Source organism: Bubalus bubalis, chromosome 20 (genome assembly GCF_019923935.1).
Source record: "Bubalus bubalis isolate 160015118507 breed Murrah chromosome 20, NDDB_SH_1, whole genome shotgun sequence".
Classification (NCBI taxonomy): domain Eukaryota; kingdom Metazoa; phylum Chordata; class Mammalia; order Artiodactyla; family Bovidae; genus Bubalus; species Bubalus bubalis.
The window spans coordinates 37415541-37434818 of NC_059176.1; the positions used below are offsets into that span (position 1 = coordinate 37415541).

A 19278-nucleotide genomic window follows, 5' to 3' on the forward strand; every position below is an offset into this window, starting at 1 on the left:
ACCCCAGCCTCATAAAAAAGTCCTTCTCAAGCCCTTTTGGCAACATCAGGTCACCAGGGAGATGGATGTTTCAGGCAGGGTTGGGGTGAGGCAGAGGGCTGCTGGAAGCCACCATGAGAGGTCTCCTTTACCGTCCCCTGCCTCTCAGCTCCTCATCTTCTCAAACTGCCAGACCATCTGAGTCCTGGTTGTGGACAGCTTGAAGCCACTGGGAGGGGAGCCAGGAAGACTTCACCCCCCAAAGACCTCTCCCACGCCTACTGATTGTGCTTGAGACACCTTCCAACTTCAGCCCCATGAGCCTTTTAGCCTTTGGCATCTCCTTGTTTGTTAGAAATAGTCCTAGGTGTGAGTACCAGCTTGGCCATTCCCATCTGTGACCTTGGGCAAGGGACATAATCTCCCGGAACCTGTTTCCTCATCAAGTGGGAACAATAATACCTACTGCCTAGCATCATTGTGCAGTTTACCTGCCCTGCCTCTTCAGAACAGAGAACTTCTGGAAGCTGGCATGTAGGTGAGATTGGTCCTGTGGGAGATGGTTAGGCTGAAGTGGCAGGTATAGGCCGTACTCATCACCAGTGTTTTAAACACTGGGAGGGCCAAACTCAGCTGCCACCATGGTCATTGCATAACCTCTGACCTTGCTGCATCTGACCTGGCTCTGGAAGTTTCCCTCCCCCACCCCCTCCCCCCACCCAACTCACTTGGAGTTACGCTGACAACATGGGGCAACTCGCAGACCTTGGCATCTTGCCTACCAACCTCCCTCCAGCTGGCGCAAGGCTCAGACCTCAGTCAACCCTCCACCAGCTGGTCCAGCCAAAGGGAGGCTAGGAGGGGGTGGGCTTGGCCTCAGCTCCACCTCAATCTGTCTGGGAACAAAGTGTTCACACTTGGGCCTAGCACCAAGTGAGCACCCCAGATACTTAAGGCATTATTATTAGTAGTAGTAGTTATGGCAATAAGAAGAGGAGGAGGAGTATACAGTCCTATTTCACAGAAAAGCCAGGTGAGACCCGGAGCAGTTGAAAAGCCACTTCCTTTGTGAAGCCTTCCAGGTTCTGCCCCTCCTCCCAGAAGTGGCTCTTCCTTCCTTCTGACTTGTGTCAGTTTCTCTCCAATGCTCTTGTTGGTTGGGCGGGGCCTGGCTTCTGAGGTGGGCAGGGTGAGTTGGAGGAGCAGCTCACAAGGCTTGGGGGCCATGAGGAGGCCTGGGGCCCGCGAGGCCCATTTGCCCTGGGACCCTCCCCTTGGGTGGACCCCCTCCCCGCCGCCCTCACTCCCCTCCCCTGGCCACCCCCCCCCCCCGCCCCCGCCTGCTGAATTATTAAGGAGTGCTAATGCGTGTGGTGAGAGCAGGGGCCTCTGCCGCCCCAGCGACCTCGGCCTCTGGGGCATCCTCACATCTGCTCCGCGGGGCGTTGCCACGTCCTCCCGTGCTGTCCTGCTTTCTCTCGGCCCCTTCCCCACTGCGTCCAGTGGGCAGAATTCTGACCTCCTTTCACCGCTACCAGCTGGTTAGCTGTAAAGTGCAATAAAAGTGAACTGAGCAAAAGTGCGTGCAAGGCACTGCGGATGCTGTGAGGACTAGAGAGGCTCCACCGCCGGGGACAGGAGGGCCAGTCATCTGTGCGCACCTATGTGTGTGCATCCGGGCACTGGGCAGGGCTCTCCTGACCTGACTGGTCACTGAGAGGTGAGGTCCGCCTCAGTTTACCCATGAGGAGAGGAGGGCCCAGGGCAGTGGGGAGCCTGCTGGCGACAGCTCAGAGTGGATGGGCTGGCTTGAGGAACTGAGAGGGAAGAGCCATTCCTGAGCTGACTCAGGGGCTCCCTTCAGTGGCAGGGAGAATCCGGAGGCATGTAGCCTGCTCTGGTCTTTTCCCATGCCTGGGCCCTTGGGAGCCCACACCCAGGGAGGTTCTCAGTCCCCTAGGGGCACAGGGCAGCCTGAGGCTACTGGGTGGGGCACCCATTAGGGCGGTCATGGGGCCTGCTTCTCCCTGCTGGGGTTCCCTGCCCTCTGCCCCTCCCCTAGAGCTCAGACATCTTAGGGGACCCAGCCAGGCTCCAGGTCCTCCTGATGGGCCCACTCTGACCCCTGACCCCCACCCTCTGGCCCTGCCTGCATGCTGCTTGCTCTCCTCGGGTGGGGCTGATGGCCTGGTCATTCCTGACCTGTGCCTCTGCCGCCTTGTCCCCAGCCTTTACCCACAGAGATCAGCACCCTCCACCGTGAACTTCCCTTCTTCCCCTCACACTTTCTGGCTTCCCACCCCGCCTCGAAGGAAGAGGTGCTTTCACTCCAGACTGAGGCCCCTCCCTGCTCCCGCCCATGATCCCCCTTCACCCACCATTGGGCTTCCCCTCTCCACAGCTCCTGTCTGGCATCTGGCCCACTTCCTTCCCCATCTCTGGAAGCTATCTGGGTCTCCCAGCCCATGGGCATCCCCGATCACTCCTGCAGTCTCTGGGGCTATAGCAGAGGCCCTGTGGCCCCTCTCACTAATGGAGACTGACAGCAACCTGGACTTCCGCCCGCTCCATGGGGCCATGGAACTTCCTGGGCAGCACTTCTGGGCCTCAGTTTCCCCTCTGTTGAGTGAGGCGTAACAATGCTTAGAACAAAGCAGGCATTCCGCAAGTTCTTGTTGAATGAATGAACTAAGGAACTGCTAACAGTAATCCCTGAACTGTCCCCTCAGGCTTCCCAGGTGGCACTAGTGATAAAGAACCCGCCGGCCAGAGCAGGAGATGTAAGAGACGTGGGTTCAATCCCTGGGTCGGGAAGATCCCCTGGAGGAGAGCATGGCAACCCACTCCAGTATTCTTGCCTGGAGAATGCCATGGACAGAGGAGCCTGGCGGGCTACAGTCCACAGTGTCGCAAAGAGTTCAATGCAACTTAGCATGCTTGCACAATCTGTCCCCTCACCTGAAGGCTGTGCAGATCAAAGGAACTAGTGGATTTAAAGGACTTTACAAAGTTGGATGCTGGGAAAGATTGAAGGCAAGAGGAGAAGGGGATGACAGAGGATGAGATGGTTGGATGGCATCACCGACTCAATGGACATGAGTTGGTGAAACTCATGGGCAGAAACTCATGTTTCACCAACTCATAAACTCTGGGAGTTGGTGATGGACAGGGGGGCCTGGCATGCTGCAGGCCATGGGGTCACAAAGAGTCGGACACAACTAAGCAACTGAACTGAACTGAACTGACAAAGTTGGACAGTGTTGTTTGGACATGAGCACCCATGATGTTCAGAAGGATGTCGCTGCTCCACACCCAGCTACTCATTTGACCCTTTCCTCTCCCCGCACAGGTCAGCCATACCCCTCTTGACACCTAAGACCCTTCCTGGCCTGAGCACCTCCGGGGCCTCAGTACTGTGCCAGGAACCCAGTACTAAGTCCCACCGCTATGCTTCTCTGACCTGGCCCAGCCCTGCCTTGTGCCCTGGCCAGCCTACAGATGGTCTGGCTGCCATTGCAGACTCATGTTCTGGAATTTCTGGCTTCCTGGCTCAGCTTCCCTGGTGCTGAATGTGTTTCCATGAGTGATGCCCTTCCATGGACCCATTCCATGCCTGGTCCTGGCTTCCTACAGCCCTAGTCTGCACATCTGAGCAGAGTCCTGAGTGCCAGTCATGCGGGTGAGAGGGCTTGGGGAGGATGGGAAGGCGGAAATACTGTCCAGTTCAGAGGGACCCCTGAAGGTGAAGGGCTCTCATGTTAACCACCACTGGAAGCTGGCACAGCCCAGAACCCCAGGAGGTGGGGTTCTGGCTGTAGGAGATACCCAAGGTGGGGGTCAGGGAGGGTTTCTTGGCGGAGGGAGTGATGTCCCGCGGGGGCCAGTGAGGATGAGAAGGAGGGGATGAAGAAGTCCTCACAGTGGGCAGAATGGGGTGGAGGGGGTGATGCCCTGCGGGGGCCAGTGAGAATGAGAAGGAGGGGATGAAGAGGTCCTCACAGTGGACAGAATGGGGCAGAGGGGGTGATGCCCCACGGTGGGCGGTGAGGATGAGAAGGAGGGGATGAAGAGGTCCTCACAGTGGGCAGAATGGGGTGGAGGGAGTGGTGCCCCATGGTGGGCAGTGAGGATGAGAAGGAGGGGATGAAGAGGAGGTCCTCACAGTGGGCAGAATGGGGCGGAGGGAGTGGTGCCCCACGGGGGGCAGTGAGGATGAGAAGGAGGGGATGAAGAAGTCCTCACAGTGGGCAGAATGGGGTGGAGGGGGTGATGCCCTGCGGGGGCCAGTGAGAATGAGAAGGAGGGGATGAAGAGGTCCTCACAGTGGACAGAATGGGGCAGAGGGGGTGATGCCCCACGGTGGGCGGTGAGGATGAGAAGGAGGGGATGAAGAGGTCCTCACAGTGGGCAGAATGGGGTGGAGGGAGTGGTGCCCCACGGTGGGCAGTGAGGATGAGAAGGAGGGGATGAAGAGGAGGTCCTCACAGTGGGCAGAATGGGGCGGAGGGAGTGGTGCCCCACGGGGGGCAGTGAGGATGAGAAGGAGGGGATGAAGAGGAGGTCCTCACAGTGGGCAGAATGGGGCGGAGGGAGTGATGCCCTGCGAGGGCCAGTGAGGATGAGAGGGAGGGGATGAAGAGGTCCTCACAGTGGACAGAATGGGGTGGAGGGGGTGATGCCCCGGGGGGGGCCAGTGAGGATGAGGCAGAGGGGAGGAAGAGGAGGTCCTCACCAGTGGGCAGAACGGCGTGAGCAGAATTGTCCTGGGTGCCCATTTTGTGCTGGGCTGGGCGCCAGTCATCCTCCCCACAGCACAGCCTTCGGGTGAGTATTATTAGCTCCATCTAGCAGACGGGGAAACAGAGGTTCAGAGGGACTCAGGGACTCACCCAGGGTCACCTGCTGTCATGGAGGCATTGTCTGGCCTCGACCCCACGTCTAGCATCTTTTCAGACTCCTTAGTGGAGGGAGAGTCTGGGGAGGAGAGGGCGGGGTGCTGGCACCTGCCACAAGCTTCGCATAGCTGGTGACTGTGACTTTCCCGGGAGGGGGTGTGGGGTGGGGGCGGCTTTCCTAGCTGGGCCTGTTCCTTCCTTCCCCCACCGCCGTGGGAGAGCCCTCACGATGAGAGGTTCCCACCGCGCCCCCCTCCCTGGAGAGGCCGGCAGTTTGCCTTTTCAGAGGATAATTCCCTATTATCCAGAGATATTTAGCCTAATAGAAGCCGACAGATCATTCAGGGCAGTAATGTACTCCAGCTTCCAGCGTTTAGTTTCCTTGGCCTGAACTCCCAGATTAAAGGCTCCTTGCCCGCGACTGCCCCACAACGATGCCTGTGACCTTGACTGCAGTGATGCGGTAGGTTTCTCCCACCCTCCTTCCCTCTCCCTCCTTTGCTGGCTTCCTGCTCCCTCCCTTTCTCTCTCTCTTAAGGAAAAAGAAAAACAGGAGGGGTAATTTTCTTCTTAAATATTCAGTTGAAAGACTGTTGCTAAACCCTGCATGCTCTGGGGACAGACCAATTGTGCTCGGCTGCCAGCGGGACCTGGGAACACCTGGCTAGCCCAGAATGCTCCTCCAGACACGTGGGGCCGGCAGGAATGCTGTACCTGCTGGGCGGTCGGGGCAGGTGGACCCTCCAGCCTGGCATGGGCAAACAGAAGCTGGGCTGAGGGCCTTGCCCAGGGACAGACTGGCCCCTTTCTTTCTCTGCCCACCTCCTTGACCCAGGGATCTGACCTGACACCCTCACTGATGGGGTGCTCCCAGAATGGGAGTTTTCTTCTGCTCCTTGGACCTGGGCATCCTGCGGAGGACCTAGGGAAGACTAGTAGCTAAATTGGAGCAGCAGATGGCTGCAGAGGTGGCACCTGGGGGCTTTTCATTGATCAAGATTGGGGCTTCTGTAGTTGCCTCCTTCTGGCCCCTGCAGGGTCCGCTTGTCAGTTCGTCTGTCCCTGCTGATCTCTGTCTTGTCTTTGTCTTGTCTTCTCTCTCTGCCACCACTGCCCCCCTTTCATCTGCTCACCAGGCTGCCTATTTGAGCTTCCTTGCACTTCTGTGGAGGCAGCAGGGAGCCTGGTAAAGCACAGGGTATTTAGAATCAGCCAGTCCTGGATTCAAATCCTGGCTCTAGAACTTACAGGCTGTTTCTGTTCAATTTAGTATTTTGAATTTGAGCAAATTCTTAATCTCTCTGAGCCTTCATTCCATCACCTGTAAAGTGAGATGCTACTCCTTGGCTCACAAGAGTATCCTGGGGTTCGATGTATGATGTGGCATGGGGTGGTACAGAAGGTGGCAGCTTTCCTGCCTCGGTGGTCCCAGTCTCCCCACTCACTGACACTGTCACATCTCCTGCCCAGATGCCCTCTCTCTGACCCTCTGGCTTGGAAAAGGGAAGGTGTTCTGGAGGGATACCTGGTAAGGTGGGCTCTGGTTCTCCCGTCTCAAGCTGCCTGTGTAGGTGTGAGGTGAAGAATAAGGCTGAGCAGGAGGGACAGTTCCCCTTGAGTTCATTTCCTGGGCAAAGCCTAGTGTCTGGTCCTCAATCTGGTCTGAAGGAACCAACCTAAGGGGCTGTGCCAGGACCATAGGGGAGTGAGAGGAAAGGGGCGGGGAGCAGGACACGTGTAACCTGGGAGGAGACACCTTCTGGCCTGGGACTCCATTCCAAGGTCTTTTGTGGGGGTGCACAAAGAGAGCCTCTAACCTTCAGGGATGGGGAGTCTTGGCAAATGGAGAGGAGCCCTGGTTGGAAGGGAGATTCCTGCTCCCTCCTCTGCAGCAGGAGTGGGGGGATGACCACTGGAATTCAGGAGGGGAAGGCCCCTCAGTCTGGACTGACGTGCTGTTGGACCTCAGGCTAGTGCCATTCCCTCTCTGGGCCTCAGTTTCCACGTCTGCTAAATGGGGTTAATCATCCTTTGTGCCTCTGGGATGGGCAGAAGATCGAGTTCGAGAATAGATGGGAATGTTTGGTGATCCATAATGTAGTAGTAATAATAATAATAACTATTATTCTGGGCATTATCTTGCCTTCCCTTCACTCTCTATAACACCTTCTTTGATCCACATAATCTAGTACTGATTCACATGTGAATAGAATTAAAGAACCCCATGGCTGAAAGCGACCCCCACATTTAGTGCAAATCCCTACCTAGCATATATGTTCTCCAGACCTCTGCTTGCATGCCCCCAGGGACAGAGAGGTCACTACTCTTCGTGCTAAAGAGAGATCTCTCTTCCTGGAATCTTTTCTCACTGGGCCTAGCACTGCTCTTTGGGCCCATAAATGCCAAAGCCAGGGACCTAAAGTCCTGACCAGGCGCTCGAGGCTTCCCCGGGGAACATGGGGTTCAGGCCCACCTCTTCCTGTCAAGCCCCTGTGCACAGACCTCACTTTATCCAAAACCATCTCGACAGGTACACTGATGATGGAGCATGGCTGCACCATCTCCAGAGTTGGAGTGATTGGCTTACCCAGCCCCCGAGAGTCCTGGCCACCAGGATCCACAGAGGCCACAACTCCCTGGCCGTTCTTGGAGCTACTCACAGAACTCAGCCAGGGCCTAGTAACCCTCTCTTGTCCACTTTGGCCCCTTCCTGGCTAAGTGGAGGGCTTTGAACAGGGGATCCTGACTACTTAATTGACCCTTCCAGGCTACCCTTCGAAGCTCCATCCTAGTCTCTGAAGTTGAAAGTCGCTCAGTCATGTCCGGCTCTTTGTGAGTTGGACTGTAGTCCACCAGGCTCCTCTGTTCATGGGATTCTCCAGACAAGAATTCTGGAGTGGGTTGCCATGCGCTTCTCCAGAGGATCTTCCTGACCCTGGGCTCAAACCCGGGTCTCCGGCCTTGCAGGCAGATTCTTTACTAACTGAGCCACTGGGGAAGCCCACATCCTAGTCTCTAGTCTCTGGCAAAAAAAGTTGGTCCAGGAAGGGCCAAGGACCAACCCTGCTGATGCCAGTGAGATTCCATCCCAGGGGCCAGTCCTCCTCACTATCCCACATTCTTGGACGTGGTTATATAGCTAACCGCTGAGAAGCCCAGCCCATGGTTTTCTGTCTCATCGACAAGGATGTATGAGGGCCTCACTTTTGGCTGGCTGGAGTGCGTGTCACTCTTTTGAGCAGCCAAGAGAGGACATGCAGTTATCCCACAAGACTCTTTGGTCATGAGATTCTGACACTTACCATTGTCTTTCCTTGCATTCTCGGCAGCACTTCCAGAATCTTGATTGGGATAGATGTAAGTTTACCTGTCTAAGCTTAAATTGATTTTTTTAGCCCCTTTTTAAACAAAAGGGGAAAGGTGCTAATATTTATAAATGTCAGTTCTTGACATATATCACTTCACTGAGTCTTCATCACAACGTTGAATGGGAGGATTGTGGGATCTGAGACTTGAGAAGCAAAGGAACTAACTCAGGGTCCCATAGTGGGCCGGGGGTGAAGCGGAGACTTAAACCCAGGATGGTCTTACCCTCAAACTCATGCTTTTCCCAGATGCTGTGCCCTGCCTCCCCAGTCCCATGCCCCATGCTAGAACTTCTCAGGTTCAGTCAGCATGTTCTTTAAAACCTGCTCTGGACCAGCCCCTCTACACCCTCCCCCGTCCTGCCCTGTCCTGTCTTTTTGGATAATCTTGTCTCCTGCCAGCCTGAGGGTGGGACCCAATCTCTTTCCTGACCTGTGTGCCACATGCAGGACCAGAGAACACAGCAGGGGTTTGGAAAGAAAGATGCACCCTGGGGTGTGTGAGACTCAGTGTGTGTGGGGTGGCGGTCTTCATGGTGGCTCATCTGCTGTTATTTTTTAACGGTTATTTAAAATTTTTTCGTGGGGGGTCTGGTGGTAAAAGCAGTTTGTGTCCGTGGTAGAAGATCTAGGAGTCATCCTTGATTCCTTTTTCTTACCCCCACCTCCTCACATCCAACTCATCAACCAACTGCTGATGAGCCGTGTTTGCAGCAGCATATAGCCTCAATCTGTCTAGTCCCTCCCTCACCCTGGCTCAAGGCACATCTCCCTGTCTTGGGCAACTGCCAGAGCCAGCCCACGGGTCCCCTACTCCTGGGCCCGCTCCCCTTCAATCCAGTCTCTAGTTGGCAGCCCAGAGGAACTTTTCACAACTAGCAAGACGTCCCAGCACTTCCCAGGTGACTCTTCATTGCGCTAGGGATGAAGGCCGAAGCTTTACCTTGGCCTTCAGGGCCCAGCCTCCCTCTGTGGCCTCCTTTCCACAGTTGCCCCACCTCTGCCCGTCTCATTCTAGGAGCCAAACAGCTTGTTGCTCCTCAGAAACACCAGTCTCCTTCCCCACTCTGTTCATTGCCCTTTTCTGCTGCTCTAGGTTGCTGCTGCTAAGTCGCTTCAGTCGTGTCCGACTCTGTGCAACCCCATAGATGGAAGCCCACCAGGCTCCCCCATTCTTGCTGCTCTAGGTTGACTGAGTTCTTATTGTCCAGATGTAAATTCAGATGTGGCCTCTGCAGAAAGGCCTCCTCGGATCGTCCCACTCGAGGGACCCTTGAGCCCCATCCCAGGCGCTCTCTCTCACGTGCCCAGGCTTATCTTCATCGCACTTGTCACTCTTTGGAACTATCTTGTTTCTTTATTTGTTTATCGTCTGTACCCCCATCCCTGTGAGGGGCACCCCAATTAATCTCCAGCACCTATAATATAGTTGGTACATAGTAAGTGCTCGTAAGTATCTGGTGACAGAATGAAAAATAACAGAAAAATGTAAAGGAGAAATAGAAACACCACTGTGGATATGGTAGCAGTTAGTAACATAATCATCATTGTGTGTAGTATGTGTATAAGCTGAATATCAGCGAATATTTTAATTATGCGCACACATGAGAGACACACAGGGCTTCCCAGGTGGTGCTAGTGGTAAAGAACCCGCCTGCCAATGCAGGAGACTTAGGAGAAAAGGGTTCGGTCCCTGGGTGGGGAAAATGCCCTGGAGGAGGGCATGGCAACCCACTCCAGTGTTCTTGCCTGGAGAATCCATGGGCAGAGAAGCCTGGAGGGCTACAGTCCACAGGGTCGCAAAGAGTAGGACACGACTGAAGTGACTTAGCAAACACGGGAGACACATGTACGTGTGGGTTGTATGCACGCGTAGGCACGTGGACACACACGTGCCCCTGTTCAGAAGCAGTGTGGCCTCTGATGAGGTCTTTTACCTTTGGGTGGCCTCGGTTGTTCCACTTGTGGAGCGGGGCTGCCTGGGGCTGGAGGCAGAGGCCTGGATGACTTGGCCTTTCGAGGTCAGCCCTGGCCAGCGACAGTATGCCGCAGCAGCTCGGGCTCTGAAGTCTGCCTGCTGGCCTGCTGTGTTGTGCCGAGGGCTCCGGAGGTGTTTATTGAAGTCCACTCGCACACAGGGCCACTCCTCGCTGCCCTCTGAGCTGAGGATCTCACCCAGGCAGGAGGGAAGAGTCCGGGGTCAGGAAACTGGCAGGAAAGCCTGGAGACATGAGCTTGGCTGCCAGGGGCTGGATTGCATTCACAGTCTCTTGGATGTATCAGTAGCTTTAATTTTGAATAGGTTTTCATCTTTGTGTTTGTGCTTGTTTTGTAAAGAATTTTTGGTACAATATTTTATTTCTGGAACGTTTTTCTTTCAATTGCTACAAGAAAGAATTTCCATGCAATTAGAAAGGGAGGCCACACACGCACATACACACGTGTGCTTGCACACATACACCTGTGTTTCTGCTGCTCCAAGTCAGCAGCTCTTCCCTCCCTGTCACCTTGCCCTCCTCCTGTGAAGACAACGCTGAAGGGTTGTAGAACATGTGGGAAGTAGAAGTGACCCTTGACCTCTGTGCCCTAGTTTCCTGATCAAAAAAAATGAGTATCAACTGCTCCCTCTTACAGCTATTGTAGAGATCACATGAGCCCACGTTTGTAAGGCACTTAGAATGTATCTGTTAAATAAGATGAGTTAATAAATAAAAAGGAGAGGACAAAAGTTAACGTCCCCATCATGGCACAAAGAAACAGCTGTGGAAGTCTGTCCTTAGAGTCAGAAATCAAGAGTTCAAGCCCTATTCGAGCCCTCCCTCCCCGTGTCACCAGGGCTATGGTTGGCTTATTGAAGCCTCATCTCCTCCATCTCTGGAATGGGTATGAACTCTGGATGTCATTATGCTGCAGTGCAGGCTGGGATAACAGATATAAGTGGGCTCAGTGAGCACAGGGTGCTGTACACCACTGCAACCCCACCCCACCCTCATCCATTTTCTGTTTCTTGTTCAATATTGTTAGGTAAACATTGCTCTGTGCGGCTACTAGCCTCTGTGTTTATCATTTTTAGTGGTTGTATAATATTCCATCAAACAGCGGTGTCATGATGCACTGCAACATCTCTATTGTGGGATGTTTAGGCAGCCTCCAGCATTTTGCTGTTATTAATAACCCTGCAGTGAACAGCTCTGTGCCCAGAGCACTTCCTCTCTGATGAATGATTTCCCCAGCTATATCCTTTGGGGCTGCTTGACTAGGGGCCTGAGGGATGGGCCAGCAGCAGTGGCTGGGAGAGATGATCCCTTCAAAGGTGGCCTGATTCCCTGTCCTGGGAGCAGTAGCATGGTTTGTGGGATAGCAAGACTCTGTGTGATGGGGCTGATCAGGATGGGAGAACATGAGCCCAACACGGGAAGGGCAGTAGGCGCTATCGAGAGTTGGGGCTAGGAGTCCGAAGAGTTAGGTTCTAGATTTTGCCTTTGCCACTCTCTATGTGACCTTGGGCAAATCCTGTCTCCTCTCTGGACCTCAGTTTTCTCTGGGTACTGTGACCAGGGGGGCTTCCTCAATGGCTCAGAGGGAAAGACTCTGCCTGCAATGCAGGAGCCGCAGGAGACGCGGGTTCTACCCCTGGGTTGGGAAGATCCCCTGGGTTAGGAAATGGCAACCCACTCCTGTATTCTTACCTGGAAAATTCCATGGACAGAAGAGCTGGGTGGGCTATAGTCCACGGGGTCACAAAGAGTCCAACACCACTGAGCATGCATAGCACTGGGGCCAGGGGCTAGGCAAGGGTTGGTCCAGAGATGTACTATCGAATATGGTAGCAGCTAGCCACGTGTGACTATTTAGATTTAAATATAAATGAATAACGGAGAAGGCAATGGCTCCCCACTCCAGTACTCTTGCCTAGAAAATCCCATGGACGGAGGAGCCTGGTAGGCTACAGTCCACGGGATCGCTAAGAGTCGGACACGACTGAGCGACTTCACTTTCATTTTTCACTTTCATGCATTGGAGAAGGAAATGGCAACCCACTCCAGTGTTCTTGCCTAGAGAATCCCAGGGACGGGGGAGCCTGGTAGGCTACCGTCTATGGGGTCACACAGAGTCGGACACGACTGAAGTGACTTAGCATCAGATCAGATCAGTCGCTCAGTCATGTCTGACTCTTTGCGACCCCATGAATTGCAGCACGCCAGGCCTCTCTGTCCATCACCAACTCCCGGAGTTCACTCAGACTCACGTCCATAGAGTCAGTGATGCCATCCAGCCATCTCATCCTCTGTCGTCCCCTTCTCCTCCTGCCCCCAATCCCTCCCACCATCAGAGTCTTTTCCAATGAGTCAACTCTTCGCATGAGGTGGCCAAAGTACTGGAGTTTCAGCTTTAGCATCATTCCTTCCAAAGAAATCCCAGGGCTGATCTCCTTCAGAATGGACTGGTTGGATCTCCTTGCAGTCCAAGGGACTCTCAAGAGTCTTCTCCAACACCACAGTTCACAAGCATCAATTCTTTGGCTCTCAGCCTTCTTCACAGTCCAACTCTCACATCCATACATGACCACAGGAAAAACCATAGCCTTGACTAGACGAACCTTTGTTGGCAAAGTAATGTCTCTGCTTTTGAATATGCTATCTAGGTTGGTCATAACTTTCCTTCCAAGGAGTAAGCGTCTTTTAATTTCATGGCTGCAGTCCCCATCTGTAGTGATTTTGGAGCCCAGAAAAATAAAGTCTGACACTGTTTCCACTGTTTCCCCATCTATTTCCCATGAAGTGATGGGACCGGATGCCATGATCTTTGTTTTCTGAATGTTGAGCTTTAAGCCAACTTTTTCACTCTCCACTTTCACTTTCATCAAGAGGCTTTTGAGTTCCTCTTCACTTTCTGCCATAAGGGTGGTGTCATCTGCATATCTGAGGTTATTGATATTTCTCCTGGCAATCTTGATTCCAGCTTGTGTTTCTTCCAGTCCAGCGTTTCTCATGATGTACTCTGCATATAAGTTAACTAAACAGGGTGACAATATACAGCCTTGACGAACTCCTTTTCCTATTTGGAACCAGTCTGTTGTTCCATGTCCAGTTCTAACTGTTGCTTCCTGACCTGCATACAAATTTCTCAAGAGGCAGATCAGGTGGTCTGGTATTCCCATCTCTTTCAGAATTTTCCACAGTTTATTGTGATCCACACAGTCAAAGGCGCTTAGCATAGCATAGCATAAATGAATAAAAGGAAAGAAAACTCAGATTCTTAGTGTCAGTATCCACATTTCAACATGCACGTGTGGCCGGCAGCTATCATATCAGGCAGCACAGGTATCGAACACACCCATCGTTGCAGAAAGCTCAATTCCACTGCACCGGCCTAGAGACGTTTCTGGAGACCCAGCCAGCTGAGTGTCTGTGACACAGGATCTCAGTTGTTGTGCCTTTTTTATGGAGCCAAGAAACAAGCCAGTATCCCTTAGATCAGAGGACTCATGAAGGGGTAAAGGGGCTTAGTGACTTTCCAACGGCCAGGACTGCAGGCAGTGTCCTGAGTCTGAAATATCTCCACCCTTTGTCCCTCCCCAAAGGTGCCACTTGGCCTCAGAGAAGCTGGAGAAGACTGTGTTTATCACCCCCTTGAGAGGTGGCCCCCCCAAGCTGGATCAGTGCCCAAAGGAGGCCGGTGTGAAGGCAGAGTAGATGGTTTCTGCTTCTTCAGATGGGAAGGCACTCAGAGGCGCTACATTGTTCTCTGCCCATGCCTGGAACACCAGTATTCATTCCCTTAGGTTGAGCATTGTCCTCTCTAGAATTCTTTTAGAAGTCCCGTGTGCCAAGTCGCTTCAATCTGACTCTTCAATCAGACTCGCAATGTCTGACTCTTTGTGACCCCATGGACTGTAGCCCACCAGGCTCCTCTGTCCATGGGATACTCCAGGCAAGAATACTGGAGTAGATTGCCATGCCGTCTTCCAGGGGATCTTCCTGACCCAGGGATTGAACCCTTGTGTCTTATGTCTCCTGCATTGGCCGGTGGGTTTTTTACCACTAATGCTACCTGGGAAGCCCATAGAATACTGGAGTAAGTTACCATTCCCTTCTCCAGGGGATCTTCCTGACCCAGGGATTGAACCTGGGTCTCCTGCATTGCAGGCAGATTCTTTATCATCTGAGCCACCAGGGAAGCCACTTAGAAGTCCAGACCAGCGATCAAAGAAGATAGCTGCCTCACTCACCTTTGTCCTGTTCTGGCTGCCTCAGGCCCTGGGCCCGGTTCTGGTCACTCACTGGGAGAGGAACTGTGAGAAATGAGCCCACAGTCTTGAGGGGGACGCTCCCCTGCCCTCCACCTGCCACCAGGCACATACACTCTGGCAACAGCACCTGGACTCCAGCCATGCCTGCACGCCCCTCCCCCACCCTCCCTTCTCTTCAGAGGGAAGGGCTCCTACAGATGCGCTTCTGCAGCCTGGAGGTACTCCGGGTGAGGGCGCAGTAAAGGGGTAAGTGGCAACATACAAGGGGTGAGGAAGTGAAGACAGACTTGGCTGACTCTGGCCTCACCTTGGTAAAGGTGTGACCACTGTCTGCCTGATGCCCTGTGCCCCGATGTCCCCCATGTGAACCATACTGCTCATTCTTGCTTTTCCTCTTTTCTAGGGACTCCACAGCCATGTCCTGGTTGCACTGAGCCTGCCTCCTGCCAGCATTTCGGGGCTCTGTCCCTGCCCAGCTCCTGGACCCACTCCCCAGCCTATTCCTCACCCCAGCCTGCACCGAAGTGACTCCTCAAGCTTCAGGACTCAGTGGGGCACAGTGGCAGTCACGGTAGGTGTCATACCCACCCTGCCCATTCCCTGGCTCCTGGGAATGCTTGAGCCTTCTACATCTCTGGAACTGGAAGGATATCTTTCTGAACACTGTGTCTGTGAGGATCCCTTTGGTTGCAAGTAACAAAAATCTTATTCCAATAAAATGAGATTATCAACTCATGTAACTGAAATGTCTGGGGGTAAGCTGGGCTTCAGGCAGGGCTTGATCCAGTCGCTTCAACAATGTGACCAGGACTGTTTTCTGTCTGTAATTCTCTGCTTCTCTTTTTTTGGCGATGGCTGCACTCCTAGTAGCTTTTCACATGATGTAATCCTAAGATGTCCCAGCAGGTTCCGGGGCTACTGGCTACCAGGCTGAAATCTGGGGTCTCGGCTAGAGACAAAACCTGCTTTTCTGACAGAACAAATAAAAGTCCTGGAGTTGGGACTTGGGATTTGTAGTCCCAGGTGACTGTAAATCTCTTGGGCCCTATTGACAGGGTTAAGATAATCGTGATCCTTTAATTGGATACACAGGAAATGAGGGTGGGCTGGGGTAAGGGTCTGTCCTTCCTTAACCATGTGACCAGGAATGAGAGAGAAGCTTCCTTTGAGAAGCTCAAAGGAAGTTCAGAGTCCTGCTGGCAGAAAGGAGATGCCTCTGACTGGGGAAGACAAATAATAAATGATTACTAAAGATGGAGTCTGTCCCATCCTCTTTTTCAAGGCCTAGTTTAGATCTCTCCTGCTCTAGGAAACCTTAGCTGACTGCTTCCGCCAATGGTCATTTCCTTTAGTTCATGCTCAAGCTCCGCCCTTTTTATAGATGGAAAGACCAAGGTTTGGTGTGCATTTCCTTGTGAATACTCTGTTGGTTATGACCTTAGTGCCGAAATGTGTTGCTGTCTTTGTCTTGGCTGCTAGGAAGCTCATAGCTGGTTTGTGGCCCCTTTCTGATAAGTGCTCGGCATGCTGTGGCATGTAGCTGCTCAGCAGCCTTGGCTTTGGCTTCCTCTTCTTCTCTTGCACATCTTTCCCTTGTTCTGATTTCTTCTGTTATTTTTCAGCTTGTGCTGTTCTTAGCAACCTCAAACTCTTTTAGAAGGAGGTGGGGTATAAATAACCAAGAGTGGCTGTAAATGAAGCATTCAGCACTGACTGTATCCAAATTCTAGGCCTTTTCCTTTCTAGAGGTAGTTGGGAGGAGGGTCTCCCCACGCCCAGGGCCAAGCCTGTCCTCAGGGAGACACCAAAGCCTGACCACAGTAGCCCCAGTATACTGTCCACCTTGCCCTCTGTGGGTTGAGAATGGCATTGTTCTGCTTCCCATCCCCTTCCCTCCCAACTCCCCCATCTTATCAGAAGCTAATGAAAGAGGCTGGGAAACCCAATCCTCTGGTAATTAAATTTACTTAACGGGTATTCAAGTGGAGTAATGAGAAGTTTAATGCAGTGATTAGATTTTTCTTTAATTAATTAAAATGAGAACCATGTGTCTTTCCAGCAAACCAACTTGACCCTCTGCTTGGGAGTAGCAGGCAGAGGGAGTGGAGGGTTTGGCTGGGTGGGTGGGAGTGCTGAGGGGCGCGGGCAGCCTCCTGCCAAACTCTGACATGCACTCAGGTCAGTCCCTGATTCAGCTCCCATTTCTGAGCCCTGTGAGTGCCAAACCTGGGTTAGACATGAGTCACCCTGGGCCGAGGGATCTGGCAGTCCCCACGCCCAGCTAAAAACTGATTCTGGATGGAGGTTTCAGAGGAGGGTCAACAAGACTGACTTCAAGCAAGGACCACAACGGAGGATTTCAGGCACTGTGATAGGAGGAACTGTTTGGGTGGCACATCTCATTGCCACGTACCAGCCAACACCTTTGCCTGCATGTTCAGCCAGACCTGGATTTACCTCCACTGGCACTGGATCATCTAGGCTAATAGAGTGGGGACAGTGGGGTGGCTAATAGAAAAACCTGAGCTAACCCAAAACAACTTCTCCTTGGCTTGGGAACGCATTCAGGCCAGAAGGCTGACTGTCCTTGCTGTGTTTCTGAGGGCCAGTTAGGGATGCAAGGAAGCACTTCCCGCCTTGAACCCCTTCTGCAGGAGTCAGGTGGTGGCTGGGCACAGTGAGTATGGGTTGCCTCCACTCCATGGCTGCCTGGAGTGGAGCATAGGTCAGGCCTTGCCTGGGTAGAGCGTGGGCAGGGTGGGGACTCAAGACAGGCCCCAGAACTCCAGGGGCAGGAGAAGTTATTTTCAAAGCAGGGGGTAAGGCTGGGAGAAGTCCTGAGCCCTTCATGGTAGAGGGCAGAAAAGTTCCTTCACTGTACCCTGATCCCAGCCCCGCACTGAGCCCTGATCCCAGAAGACTGAACACTGACCCCAGCCCCACTGAGCCCTGATCCTGGACAGACTGAATCCTGATCCCAGCCCCGTGCTGAGCCCTGATCCCAGAAGACTGAACTTTGACCCCAGCCCCACTGAGCCCTGATCCCGGACAGACTGAATCCTGATCCCAGCCCCGTGCTGAGCCCTGATCCCAGAAGACTGAGCTCTGCCCCCAGCCCCACGTGGAACCCAGCACTGTCATGAATATTCAATAGAGCAACAGGTGCTGGGGTGGGAGGGGTGAATGGTCCTGCTTGTTCATCCCCACTGCGAGCTCTGCTGCCTGTGGGCAGGACTCTCGTGCCAGACCCCACACTCTGCAACGGCCAAGATGAATCAGATGTAGTTCCTGCCCACGGGGCTGGTGGGGGAAGTGACAAGCAAACAGTGGCAGCCGAGTGATTAGAGTCGAGGTGGGCCTCACTTAGAGAGTTCTTCTGGCAGCAGGTGGGCGGGGGCAGTGCTGTAGGTGGGCCAGTGGGGAGGCTAAGATGGGGTCCCTGTGAGCGATGAGGAGGATGGCACCCATGGGGGTCATGGGGGTTCCTGGGGGTGAGTGATTCTCGCCCACTCCCAGAGCTGGCTGAGACTCCCCCAGGTCCTGCTCAGCTCCTGGTGAACCAAAGGGCTCACCTATAAGGCAGGTTGCTGGTGCACTGGGCCCCGGTAATAATGTTACTTGCAAGGAAAGCATATTTATTCATCTCATAGAAGAGGAAATGGAACCATGCAGGGACTTGCCTAGTGGCACTCAGCCTGAAGTAGCCCAGTGGGGCATGACCCCCCGTCTTACCCGCCTCCTGGCCCACCCATCGCTGTTTCTGCTGTTCCCAGGAGTGAACTTGCCCTGGGAGGATGGAGCTCCACTTCTTCCAGCTTCTCCACCCCCAACTGAGTGAATACACCCTGGGCTCTGACGGGCTGTGGGCCTTGGAGTAGGTGGTGTGAGGAGGCCCTTGGCTGGTTAGGGGACTAGCCCAGGAAGGAGCGTCTTCTGCTTCCTTCATCCCTGACCCTCCTCTCTCTGAATCCCATCTCTCTGGGTTTCCACACCTCCTTGCCATCACCCCTGGCCCATTTCCCTCCTTCCACGGCTCAGCCCCTTCTGAATAAGCAGGCCTAGAGAAACCACCCAACCTGTCACCTACCCCCTACATGGGGAGATTGAGGCCCCGAGATGGGTAGAGACCTGCTCAACATCATGAGGCTCTGCCTCTCACATGTCTTTAAGAAAGAAGAGAGTCTGAAATCACATCGTCTGGAGTTTGTGCTTTAAACACAAGGCTAGTATTTGAGTACTTTTGCTGGGCTGGGGGGCCTTGAGGGGCATATGCCCACACCAGTTCTCATCACAAAGGCCGATGCCCCCAGCGAGCCGCTCTGTCTCCTCCAGCACGGTGCCCCCACCAGACATGTTCCCCTGCCTCCCCAGGTTCAAGGTGCTGCAAACCACTGTCTAGTTTAATTCTCTCACCAGTCCTGGAAGTTGCATGATTTTCTATAGGTGAGGGCACCGAGGTGGGGAACTAGGCCACTGTCACGAGCTGACAGTGGAGGTGGATCTGCCTGACAGGTTCCGGTCCTAGGCAGTCCACGTGCTTCAGATTGTCCCCTCCTTGCTGTGGGCAGCTGCTCCCTCCAAGGGCCCCAGCATCTCGCACCCCCACATCCACTGCTGCTTCCCTACTTATCTTGTTTTCCAGCCAAAACCAGTGACTCTTCCCCAGAGCGCTCCACACTTGCCCACCTCCAGCCCTTGCTTAAGCTGTTCCAGCCCCCTGGAGTTCCCTTCCCCGCTCCATCTGCCCAGATCCCCCTTCATCTTTTGGGGCTGGGCCCAGATGCCA

The 19278-nt window shown here is 53.7% G+C and overlaps 1 protein-coding gene across 3 annotated transcripts in view; it reads left to right on the forward strand.

Annotated features, from left to right (window-relative positions):
* The window catches only part of LINGO1 (leucine rich repeat and Ig domain containing 1), a 220119-nt gene that overhangs the window by 120667 nt on the left and 80174 nt on the right, over positions 1-19278 (forward strand). For 2 of the 3 annotated variants that reach the window (XM_044932817.2, XM_044932818.2), the window contains one exon: positions 14896-15063. The gene's annotated coding sequence lies outside the window, so the exon portion shown is untranslated. Of the gene's footprint in view, positions 1-14591; positions 14739-14895; positions 15064-19278 lie in introns of those variants that run through there. The other variant, XM_044932819.2, reaches the window with a different exon arrangement.